Raw genomic sequence first — 12,794 nt, 5'->3', positions numbered from 1 at the left:
ACATGCATGAAAATAAACAAATGTTAAGACTGGCTGTGGCTCCAGTGATGTTAACCCCTGCTCCTTTTTGTCAGTTTAACTGACAACCAAGATAAGACGAGCCGTGTTGGTATCATCTCTTGCATAACAAACCACTCTCGACAAAAGAAGCAGCCTCCTGTCAAACGAATTTCCTTTACAGCTGCCGAGGGGACTATTTTTAGTTTCATCTGCCGTTCTTTACTCCTTAATCATCTGATTCACTTTTCTCAGTTTTTCTCTTTTTCCCCTTCCCCACCGGCTCCAATACCAGGTACTGCTGATAATCTGCAGAGGAGGAGGAGGGCACTGGCCTCGTGGCTCTTCCCTGTTACCGTGTGTCTGCACCGGGATGCCACCGGCCTCACCACATCCAGCTCAGCTCCGGTGTGTGAAGGGAGGGAGCCTTCAGAGAAAGGCAAATAGACTGCTCTGAATCTAGATGAGGAACATCAAAGACCAACAAGTAAATGAGATCAAATCTCACCAGGAAAGGATTTAACAAAGGCTGTGTTGAGAAAACGTGCTTTAAGGTGCAGGAGGGGACCTACAAATGTCCACGTTGAAGCAACGTTCACAGGCATACTGCATCTGGCAGTGAACTCTTCATGTGCCATTAGCAAAGGAAGGCTGAGCCTGGCTATTCTACTGGAGATAAAATTAAAGTGCTTTGGGAATGATGGTGTTTATTCTGTAGGTCTTGACTCTATGGCACTGCCTGCCTTCCCTTTTGGTCTGTTTGATCCACTGCATTTTTATAGCCCATTGAGCAGCAGAATGATTCTTGTTTTCTGAGTGAGAGATGAAACAGAAGTCCTGCCTATCTGTAATCCATTAAAGATTTTGTGGTGCTATTTGTAAGCATGTCTTAAGGCTTTGGTTGTTCAGGAAATAAAACTGCTTTGCTCAGCTGCATGTGGTAGTGCAGTCAAGTCCATCATCCTCTGCAGCATCTTTCTAAAGCCTGATTCATGTGGGTTATTATATTTTCTATACCTTCTTCCTCCACATTATGCAAGAGCTTGATGATAATGAGTGGGTTTATGCCCATGGTGCTTCTGTAAGGTACAAGTTGCTATTATCCCCATTTTCTGGCTGGATTTGAGGAGCATAGAAGCAAAGTGAATACCCAAAGCCAAGAGGAAAGTCTGGCAGCAGAGGGAATTACGCTCCTGTCACACAAGTGAACGTAACTGTCCTGAAGCTAGCATACTAGCTAACATTTTCCAGGGAAATGACACAATTCTCATGAAGAAGGAATCACTAGAAATGGTCTAAAGTTTTAACCGTCACTATTTTCTTAACAAACATGAGTTTTCAAAAGATACAAAATATTTGCAGGAAATGCATGTATTTTGAGAAAGTGAAGTAAAATTTGTTAGATTCAAACCAAAATGAGTTAGGTTTATAATGTAAATGTTCCAACTGGTCTCTTTTTCCCCAGTAGAAAAAAAAAAAATAAAAAAGGAAGAAAGCTTTCTGGGGAGGGAAGGAAAAAAAAGGGACCTGGTTTCTCAAATGGAATGGGAATACAAATGTATTGTCAATGGAAAAATAAGAACCACATTGCATCTTTCCCTCGGGCTTTTCCCTCTCCAGTCTTAGTCTTTTCTAAAGACTTAACCCTAAAAGCTGTGCACCAGCACTCTGAACAACACTCCTTAGCCAAGGAAAGTTAGAGTTGGGAAGAGGTCTTGTGGCTATAACAGCAAATCCTTGTCTTTACTGTCTTTTAGGATTTACTGTCTGATAGGGTTGAACAGGGATCTCCTTAGCAGTTTTTCTTGCCTCACCTCCTTCCACTGCTTGGGTTCAGATTGCACAGTATTCCCCAGATCTGTGCACCCACACTGGGAGTCACCTGGTGTAATCCCAGTCTATGCATAGCAGAATTATTTGAGTGCTTCTCAAGGGTCGGTTCCCCCTGCTGTGGCATACACCGCAGTGCAGCCTGCGGGCTAGCAGAAAACCATTCCCACTTTTCCCCTTTATTCCATAGCTTTTGGCATTGTAACTTTTTAGTTAAAGTTTTCTTTATCAGGACATTGGTGAGCTCTATTTCTGATTCTGCTCTTTTCAAGCCCCTGAATTAGATTTTTGTTTAGAAGCTGGAAGTAGGGGAAGCACTAGAAGCAAGGCTGATTTTGTATTTTTGAAGATGCTTGGAAGTCTGCCAGAGAGCTGTCAGGTTAGTGATGGCTTGTGACATATCAAAGCATACAAGCCGGGGTTCATAATAATTCAAGATCTGTTGAAAACCAGATTGAAAAATAGCAGTGAGGGCTTTTTAAAGAGAAAACTATTATTGTGGATGTTGAATACTTAAGAGTATTTCAGCCCTTTCTGTGGGAAGAACCTGTCATTTTAGCTTCACGTGCATCCTTTGGATTTTGACTCTTTTACTAAGATTTTCAATCTTTTCATCTGTCACATGTTTTGCCCAGGTACCTGGCAGTGACACTGCCCTTATGTGCCTGCACACGTGGACCCCCAGTTTCCCTGCCACCTGTGCACATGGAACTTTTCTTTCAGGCATTCATCTCCTCCCTCAGTAGTCCAGTTCCTGGCCTCTGTGGGCTTTTGTTTTTCTACAAAAAGGAACAGTTGCATCTTCTCCCAGATCAGCAGCATGAGAAGTAGCAAGAAACTTCTTGGCAGAGAGCCTAGAAAAAAATCATTTAGGTTCCACTGGGTGAAGAGGGTCAGACCTTCAAAATTTCTTATGACGAGTTAAGAGGTTTTGGACAAAGATGTCAGGAAGAAATGAGAGCCCTTCTTTCAAAATGGCTATGAAATGAGAAAGCCAGATAAAAAGCAAATTTTCCTCTCGCACTATGTAAAGGGCCTTTATGCTGAAGACATCAGCAGCTGAATGCATATAAAAAGTCGCCAACAATCATTAAGCTCAATTAATCTTATTCTTGAGCCCATGATAACATCTGTGGATTATTTAAACAAAACGATGGTGGGTAAGCAGGAGAGGAAAATTAAAGAAAAGAGGTTCTGCTGTGAACACTTGTACCACCATCACCCAAGCGACGCTGTAATATAGAAACTGGGTCAGAGACACCCTTCCCCCTCCACGCTGTCAAAGTTATTTGAGCGTCTATTGAAACCCTTACAATAGAAGAGTTTGGCTCCTGCATTGGCTAAGCAAAACTGATTTGTGTTTCTTGGTTCAGAAAAAGCTGCTGGGTAATTTTCCATGTGAGTACAATGCAGCAGCTCAGCTGATCCCTGAAAGCTGATTTCTTGGTGATTTGCTTTTCGTTTAATAAGGCACCACTGCTTTTATTTAGCATTACTAAATTGACACGCTGAATCTGTCTTTAGAAGCCTTAAACCTCTCTCTTGCCTGTGTTAGTTTTAGGAGCTGTACTGGTAGCCTTCATTCTAAGTTCAAAAGATTTCTGTAAGTCTCTTGAGATGTTGCTGGCTCCGTCATCTTATTGATGATATAAATCTAAGTTAATTAGTTTATTTGCTTCTAGGATAATTGAATTAAAATACATTAGTTTGGAAGTATGGCTTGGATAGATTCAAACACAGTGCTCTTCTGGGCTCTTCCCGCTGCCGTTTTTAATTCCATATGTGAGTCTTTCATCCTTGTTTACAGCTGTCCCATTAGCAGACTCAGCCTTCTGGTGTGTTCTGTCTGCTCTGGGGTTTTTTTTGTCTTGTTTTTCTGGCTTCTTTCAGGGAATCCCAGTGGCTCTACCTAGTCCTGAAAAGAAAACCAAGCTACACTTCATACTTACAGTGGCAGGCTGCACGTTGTCAGCAAGCATAGAACCTGGGAGTTAGGCTATCGGGAGGGACATTGTTTGGCAGTGGTTGTAAGCACTTATTCCAAAGGAGACAGGAGTGAAGCGAAATAGCAGGGTCCAGAGTTTGAACTTGTTTTCTAATATTCAATTAATACATTCTCTAATTTCACTTCCCCTCCCAGTTGCCCTCAGCATGCACTTTCACAGAGTGAGCACATGCCCTCTCACACTTTTTCTCCTTACAAAAAATGTCATTTGTTTCTTGAAAATTGCCTGAATTGGTGGACAGTGTCGCCTGGAGGTGCCTGGGTGACCTGTTTGGCCACAGAGCCAAGAAGATGGTTTGGGACGTGACGGCTGAGAGTTGCGCACCCTAAGTAGTTGTAGCGTAACACGTTGAGGATGCATGCTTGGGCATGGTGAAGGAGAAGGAACATAATTTCCTTGATTTCTCTGTAGCTTAGACCATTCCCCAGAAAAGGTACTTATTGTTATTGAGCAACAGTGAGAACCTTTCTGCCCGTTCATGTCTAGCTCAGTTCTGATTTTTCATCTTACTGTGTGTTAAAAAAAAAAAAAGAAAAAGAAAAAAAGAAAGGAAAAAATACCCCAGTTTGTGTGTTACTTTCAACAGTGAACATCTCTTGAGCTACCTTTCTTGGACAGGTACACAATTTACTATGTCAACATGTCTCCCTTGCATCTGCACTGTCAAGAAGAAGAAACAGAAATTCTTGCCATTCCAGCCTGTTGCCCATTTTGGGAGAAACTCAAGAAGCGAAACCATTTGCACGCTGAAGTTTCATGGCAGAATAATTTCTCTTGTTATCAAGGCTAATCACTTTCCAGCCCTGTCTCTGGCAAATACTCTATCTGTAATAATCAAGTCAGTGCATATGACATAGTTTTTTGACAGGACAATATTTCTTCATAATTTAGTACCATCATACACACACACAAATAGTTATAATTAGCTCTCATCCCTAAAGCTGGAAGAGCTTTTCAGTCCATTGGAGGCTGCTGGCCAATTCTCTTATCTAATTGGATGAAGTTCCTACTTTCTCCCATTTGTATGATGTCTGCTTTTACACAAACTCATTAAGTGCAGCTGTACTCAAAGTTTGTAACAACAGCCCCAGTGAAGACTAGGCAGAAGTTTAATAGCTGTTCTGTTCTCTTTTTTTCATCTGATCTCAATCCATTTTGGTGGTTGATGTGTGCCCAAACATCTTTCCCTAGCACCTAATTCTCCTCCCTCCAGCTTTTTATTATGAATTATCTTAATAAATAGAAACCAGACAAATTGCATAAGATTCATCTGTCTGTTTTGAAACTGGAGAGTTTACAGCTTGCTTTCAAGGAAGATGGATTTAAAGCAATTACTTGTTTCTGTGAGGCATACAGAAGTTATTTTTCCCCTTCATTTTAAAGCTGGCATTAAGATGCAATCACATAATTGCTACACCATTCTTTAAATCTTCAGAGGCATTAAGCTGATTATACAGGTAGAACAGCAGCACCATAGGTAACATTATATTAAGCTTTGGGGTTTAAATAGAATTTTTGGCAAAATAAATACTTTTTTTTAAAAACCCACTTTTGTCAGTAAGACTGCTTTTTTCTCCTGTTGTTGTGTGTAATTTTGAATTTCTACTTAGTAGAGTATATATAGCCATAAAAAGTCTTCATTTGCCAGAATATGAATTTGCCTTACTGTATTGCCTACATATATTCAAATCACATTTACAAAGTAAGATTCACCACATAGTATCTGTAATACAGATATATCAACATTAGAAATTATTTTATAACTTCCATGGATGTTTTTCTTCCACTGGAGAACTTATTCCAAGGCTTCCTGTGGAATTTCCTTCCCTTACCATGTTCCATCTTCCCACCAAACAAGGTCGGGAAGACTGGAGGGGAGAGGAGAACTCAGGGAAAAAATTGTCTTACAACGCTGATTGTTTCATGAGGGCACTTACCTGTGGTGGTATATGCTCTCTATATAGCCCAGCAGCAGGGAGACCTGTCTGACAGTAAAGATGACATTCGTTGGTGCTAGGGTCTGAAATTACCGCTGTGTATGTGCACGTCTGAGTGCAAAAGAGAGGAGACGGCAAAGGAGCAGAGTGAGACACCTGTGGAGGGGTTCAAAGGGACTCCCTCCTAAGCCAAATTCTGATAAGGACGGATATTTCCTTCTTCTGATGCCTCACCTCCTAGCACCAATATTCCCTTCAGGTTGTAGGGTTCTTCTGGCTCTGAAGGTCACCAAAGGCTTGGTCCTTCTGAAGTTCACAATGCCTTTAGCTCCATACAAGATTATTTAAAGATACAAACATCTTGCAAAATCCAAAGCCCAATATGAGTAGGGAGGACTGACAAGTAGGGAGGATGTACTGAATCCTGCCTGAACTTGCTCCACCTTGTAGTCGTCTTTCAGTTCAAGCAATCATAAAGAGATAGTAAAGTTGAACATTTTGTTCCTGTTTCTGTGAGAGTATGAAAAATTAGTAACGTTGTTACCAAGTCCCTGGTGATTGCTGTCAGTAGACCTTTAGGGCAAAGTTCATGTGTGCAGATTGATTAGCAGTCTTCTCAATGATGACACAAACAGGTGGTTTAATTGATTGTTCTAATATAAAACTTAATCTCAGCCAGAGTCACAAGTAGATTTAACTGATAAATGTCTTTACTCCAAAAATGAAATCTGCAAACATGCCTTGTTTTCAGATAGTTGGCTCCATCTGTAGGCATCATGTGCTCAGCTCCTCTTTAGACAAATATGAAATACGGGCATTCTTCTGGTTTAGAGTCCCATAGCTTTTGTTGTTCCCTTTTGGGGCTGCTGCCCCATGTGTGCATAAGGTAAGTTTGCCTGACACTCGTAAGTGAGAACAGTTAGGTCTCTTCTACCCAGTAAAGACATTTTTTATAATTGACCCTTACCACCCTGTTGTCTTCTAAGTATGCAAAGTTATTTTTATAGGAAATACTTTACATATTAAAAGGGCTCATATAACACCAGAATATTTGTTTTGCCAGCTACAGTCATCATGGGCACGTCATTAAAATGACAACGGTAGCTGCTCTGTGCTGTCTAATTTTGTAATGTTTTGACAGAATTTAAGACATGAATGTATGTTTGTGCTACTAGTCATTGGTGAATCATACCACTTAATTGGATGGGTCAACAAGATAAATACATGTGGTCTTTGGGAAATGAAAATGGCTCCTTTCATTTATGACTTTGAGTTTGTTTGTACACTGCTTTTGTTGGAAGTAGCATTAGTTGATGGAGATTACGGAAAAAGTGGTGATTTATTTTCCTAACACTTGAGTGAGTGGTGATAGTTGTTGGAGGATGTGATGACAGAAGGAAAGCGGGTTTTAATTTTGGTTTTGAAGTGTGTGGGGGTGGGCAAATGGATACTCAAGACACATTAATGAAGTTATGTTGGCAACTGTTAAGTGTGAAGTCTGTCATGTATCTCATTGCAATGAATGCATCTTTATGAGCAAACTGCATTGGAGACATCTGTGCAATTGTCAGCTGTAACTAAAGAAAAGGATGATGCAGCAGTGGACATACAGTTGAAAATGATGGACAGCTGGGTTTTTTTATGTGGGTGTGTATACTTCCATTTGCCAAAAGTGACATAGTTTTTGGCTAGCTAATTCTTTCCAAGTAACTACTAAATCAAAAAAATTAATTGAACCCAGAGACTTCATTTTTTTAAAAATGATTTTTTTCCTGCAGGAGAAAATCTGAACATTTTAGGGCAAGCGAATGGGCGCTTTTTGATCATGTTGGTGGCATTCTGGAGATGCATAGAGCAATTGCTCCCAGAAAGACTTGGGAAAGCATGAGGTAAAATGTCACTTGTCAGGCATGCAAAATAAGCAAAGAAACTGATACTGCTCAGATGAGGGGACATCTGTGTTTGCCTGTGTTGTGCTCACTCGTGATACGTGTCACAGCTGTGCCATTTTCCATTTTCCTAGTACCTTTCTGACTGTATCACAGGGTTTTGTGTTGCTTTCAAAGGGGCTTGCGAGTATTGTAGAGGGACAGCTAGGGTTTTGTACTTGTAAGGGATGAGCAGGACTTGGGATCGCTCTGATTTTTTTCCAGCTACAGAGCTTCCCACCACAATCACCCTGACCTTTAAGAAGAATAAAGATATTTGAAGAAAGATCCATGCTTTTCTTAGGTAGTTAAGAGTAACCTTGTTTGGCAGTGGAAGCTATTCTGCAGCTACCAATGGCTCCACTTCCAGTGCAGTACTAAAATATCTCTTCCTGGATCCAGTTTATTTTAATGGAAGTTTCCCAGTAGCTGTTGATGGGAGTAGTTCTTGAGTTGGTAGTGTGCTTTGAAAAGTGTATGATGTGAAGAGGAGCCTAGACCTATCTGAACCTTGGATGCTGTCTCATCTTTTCTTGGAGGTAGCTGTATACGTTTTTTTTTCTTTTTATAACTCTTGACTATCTTTTATGACCTCTGAGCTGGCCCTCCTTTCCCCGTCCACCTTAGCAGAAAACAAGGAAGCAGCCGCAAAGTAACAGGACTGACATCTAATTCCAGAACTGGAAGCTGTGATTTGAATGTAACTGGAAGCAGTGCTATTTGTCCTTGGTTAAAGATTGATTTTATGTCCCTAAGGAAAACACTGGGACAATTCATCGTGCTGATTTAGGCGGTCAACAGCTAGCACGAAGGGCTTATTACATACCTTGTCTGTGAAGTGGAGGAGTGAGGAGGAGCTGAAAATGAGCACCTTTGTTTAAAATACATCTGTTTCTTTTCCATGGCCACGTTTTTTAAGTGTAAAATGTATCAGCTTCTTTTAGAGCTCTGTGTTGGAGGAAGCTGTGCCTGCTGCTAGCAGTAAATGAGTTACTTAATGAGAAGAATGTTTGCAAAGCCTGGAGAGAAATAGCAGCTGCTTTTTTAAGTTCAAAAAAAAACCCCTATAACATTTCAAAACTGTAGTAAGATGAAGTTGTGGGGTTTTTTTAAAGGCCTGAATGAAAGGAAATTAGTTATGTGTAGGGGGTGCTGAGTGGCCCAGGCACCTCACCTGTTTTATTCCTAGCTGTAGAGGGAATTTGAAGTTGGACACCAGATGGAAAGCAAACCCAGAGCCACATGAACTACTAGCCAGTTTCCTTCAGCAACATTAATTTACAGTCTCATGAGAGAACACCTTGATTTGCTGCCAGTTTTGGCTTCGAGTGAAATTATGGGAGGGCAGAGCAGTGTAGGCGGCGGTCCCTTTCAGGCCATGCTGGCTGGGTGGTGGAGCAGACGGCAGCGCCCGCTGGCTGGGCTCTGCTGCACGCATTACAGAGTGTGTCTGCACCCTGGCTCCCTGCTGAAAAAAAAAAAAAAATTAATTATACTGCAGCGCTGTGGCTTCTCCTCCACCTGCCGGGATTATTACAAGGTGCTGGCATCTTTATGCTACAAAAACGGGCGAGCCAAAACTTGCGCTTGAGGTCGGTGGACGTGTTGTGCATTGCTGGGTCCTGCCAGCAAATTCTTCGGTTGTTTGGGTGGAGGGGGGGCGGTGGATGTGGCGCAGCTCAGGAAGAGGGGCTGCTTAGCCAAAGGCACTTTGATTTGGCATTTGCAGCGCTGTGGGATTGCATAGTAACAGGTATGGAAGCGTGATGCCTCTCAGCATTTCCCCGTGATATCATCTTGAAGGAAATGCATTTCCAAACTGCCTTGAAACCTGCTGGGCATTCCCACATGGCTCATGGGTTGACTTTCCAGTCTTTTACCGTTTTCTTTCCAAACTGCCCAGAAGTCATGCTTTTTATTTTATTTTTTTTAATAGTTCTGAGGTGCTGTTAGGATTTGATGCATAAGACTGTGACAGGACAAGGAGCAATGGTTCAAACTGGGAGAGTGTAGATGTAGATAGGATATTAGGAAGTTCTTTACGATGAGAGTGGTGAGGCACTGGAACAGGTTGCCCAGAGAAGCTGCGGCTGCCCCATCCCTGGAAGTGCTCAAGGCCAGGCTGGATGGGGCTTTGGGCAACCTGGTCTAGTGGAAGGTGTCCCTGCCCATGGCAAGGGGGGTGGACTAGATGATCTTTGAAGGCCCCTCCCAATGCAAACAATTCTCTGGTTCTATGAAATGGCACGCTCAGACAACTAGAGGTATGTGCTGTCACACAAGTGTCTTGGAGGGTTGAACCCTAGGAGAGAACAAAAGGCTTTTTGACAAATGAGTTGTTTTCAGGTTTTTGCAATAAGCTTTTAGTAAATCAGGGATGATTTTTTCCATTGCAGCGATAATGTACAGTCTGTTTTTTTGTCTGTTTCAGTGCTGAACACAGCATTTTCTCGTTTCACAATTTCTAATGTGGTTGCCCAAACAAAGACAAAGATTGGGGGTCTATCAAAGCTGTTGCCACCCCAGCATGAGTAACTTGTGGCCTCAGTCAGTGGTCAGTAGCAGACTGCACACATTGACCTTTTATGTGTTTGCATCAGATTTGCTTGTCAGTTCATGTCTATAAGACATGAAGCTTACTGTGTTTTAGGGGTACAATAAATCCAATTTTGGAATTCATGGTACTTGACTGAAAGCAGTTTTTGAAGGAGTATATGAGGCAGCTGCACGGCATGCATTTACATAAATGTATGACACAAAGTGCTGCTCCAGTGTAAGCCCTGCTGGGTCAAGGTGACCAAACTTTTTTCCCCTACTGTAAGTTAACTTTCTGCCACAGGGCTTGATGGTGAATGGGTGTGGTGGGTTGACCCTGGCTGGATGCCAGGTGCCCACCAAAGCTGCTTTATCGCCTCCCTCCTCAGCTGGACAGGGGAGAGAAAATATAATGGAAAGCTTGTGTGTCAACACAAGGACAGGGAGAGATCACCCACCAATTACCGTCACAGGCAAAACAGATGACTTGGGAAATTAGTTTAATTAATTAACAATCAAACCAGAGTAAGACAATGAGAAATAAAACCAAATCTTAAAATACCTACACCCCTCCTTTCTTCCCGGGTTCAGGTTCATTCCTGATATTCTCTACCTCCTCCTCTCCAGTGGAGCAGGGGGACGAGGAATGGGGGTTGCAGTCAGTTCATCACACGCTGTCTCTGCCACTCCTTTCTCCTCACACTTGTCCTCTGCTCCAGCATAGGGTCCCTCCCATGGGAGACAGTTGTCCACAAACTTCTCCACCATGTGTCCTTCCCACAGGCTACAGTCCTTCATGAACTGCTCCAGCGTGGGTCCCTTCCATGGGGTGCAGCCCTTCAGGAACAGACTGCTCCAGGGTGGGTCCCCCAGGGGGTCATGAGTCCTGCCAGAAACCTGCCTCAGCCTGGGCTCCTCTCTCTCAGGTCCTGACAGGAACCTGCTCCAGTCTGGGCTTCTCACGGATCACAGCCTCCTTTGGGCATCCACCTGCTTTGGTGTGGGGCCCTCCCTGGGCTGCAGGTTGGAGATCTGCTGCACCTCCACCATTAACCTCCATGGGCCGCGGGGGACAGCCTGCCTCACCATGGTCTCCACCACGGGCTGCAGGGGAATCTGCTCCGCTGCCTGGAGCACCTCCTCCCCCTCCTTCCTCACTGACCTTGGTGTCTGCAGAGTCTCTCTCACATATTCTCACCCCTCTCTCTGGCTGCTGTTGCCACTGTGCAGGGTCGTGTGTGTGTCCCCCCCACCCCCTTCTTAAATATGATATCCCAGAGGCGCTACCACCATCGCTGATGGGCTTGGCCTTGGCCGGTGGCAGGTCCATCTTGGAGCTGACTGGCATTGACTCTATCAGACATAGTGGAAGCTTCTGGCATCTTCTCACAGAAGCCACCCCTGTAATCCACCCTCCACCCCCCCACCCCCCCACCCCGCTACCAAAACCTTGCCATGCAAACCGAGTACAACAGGATAAAGGCTGTTTGTGCCACTCTAGCTAGATGATGCTGGATCAGGTGTCTTTCATCCCCCTACAACCTGAATAAACACCTTGGCGTGGGCTGTGGCTGCTTTGACAGAAATGGCATCAGATGTCTCTTCATAATCTGGAGGAAACTATTTCAGTTGGGTGGTCTAGCTATGCAGAGACCACCACAGTGCTTGTGATCACAGTAGCATAGCCTGAGATACAAACATTGGACATTATTGTTAATAAGCCACTAATAGTACCATCCACATATATTACACCTTACCTGCCAAAGGGTCTTCAGTGTTCCCAAAGAGGTGAGAACAGTAATATTATGGAAGGCACAGGTGAGAAAGGGAAAAGTTTACTTACTGCATATATTGAGGCTCAGTAATCTTTTTAGAGTGGGAATGTACAGGCGGGGAGAGATTTAAACCTGCAAGAAACTCCAGGCAGCCTCAAGGAAATTACTAACCAGGGCATCGGAGAGCATCTCTGGCCAGGTAGGCAGGTAAGTGTCTGTATCTTATCAGATGGTCAAAGAAAGAGAAGGAGGTTCCTTTTCTGTTTCATCTCCAAATAAACAGATTGGCTAGCTTTTATTTCTGTCATCTGTGGCTTTGTAGAGCTTTGCACCTGTACCATCTGCTCCAGAAGCACATTTTTATCTGCATGACCAGGACCTTGTTTGAATTTGAGTGCCAATTTCAGACCTTCTTGCTATAATTAAGGGATTATATTCCCACTGTTGTGGTCATCCTTGTAATGGGAGTTCTGGAGGACACAAGCGGAAGAGGGCACACTAATACCTTTCTCCAGGCTATCCAAGAGGCAACTCAGTACATTTAAAATGAGTTGCACTGGTCAGTACCAGAATAGGTATCCCCACTGGAGAGGAAGAAGGCATCTTCTGGTTGAACTAATCCAGAAACAGTTTTCAGAATACGGCAGCACAGCAAGGAGTGCGCCTGCACCTTGAGAAGTCCTGAAAAAATTAGATACTGATAGTTTTTACTGAGTTGTGTATTTACCCCTTTGAGGTTTCAGAGAGGCATTCTGAACATTTTCAGTACTCGTGCTCGACTGTACT

Source organism: Falco naumanni, chromosome 3, assembly GCF_017639655.2.
Source record: "Falco naumanni isolate bFalNau1 chromosome 3, bFalNau1.pat, whole genome shotgun sequence".
In the NCBI taxonomy this organism is placed as follows: domain Eukaryota; kingdom Metazoa; phylum Chordata; class Aves; order Falconiformes; family Falconidae; genus Falco; species Falco naumanni.
This window is presented reverse-complemented; position numbering follows the sequence as displayed.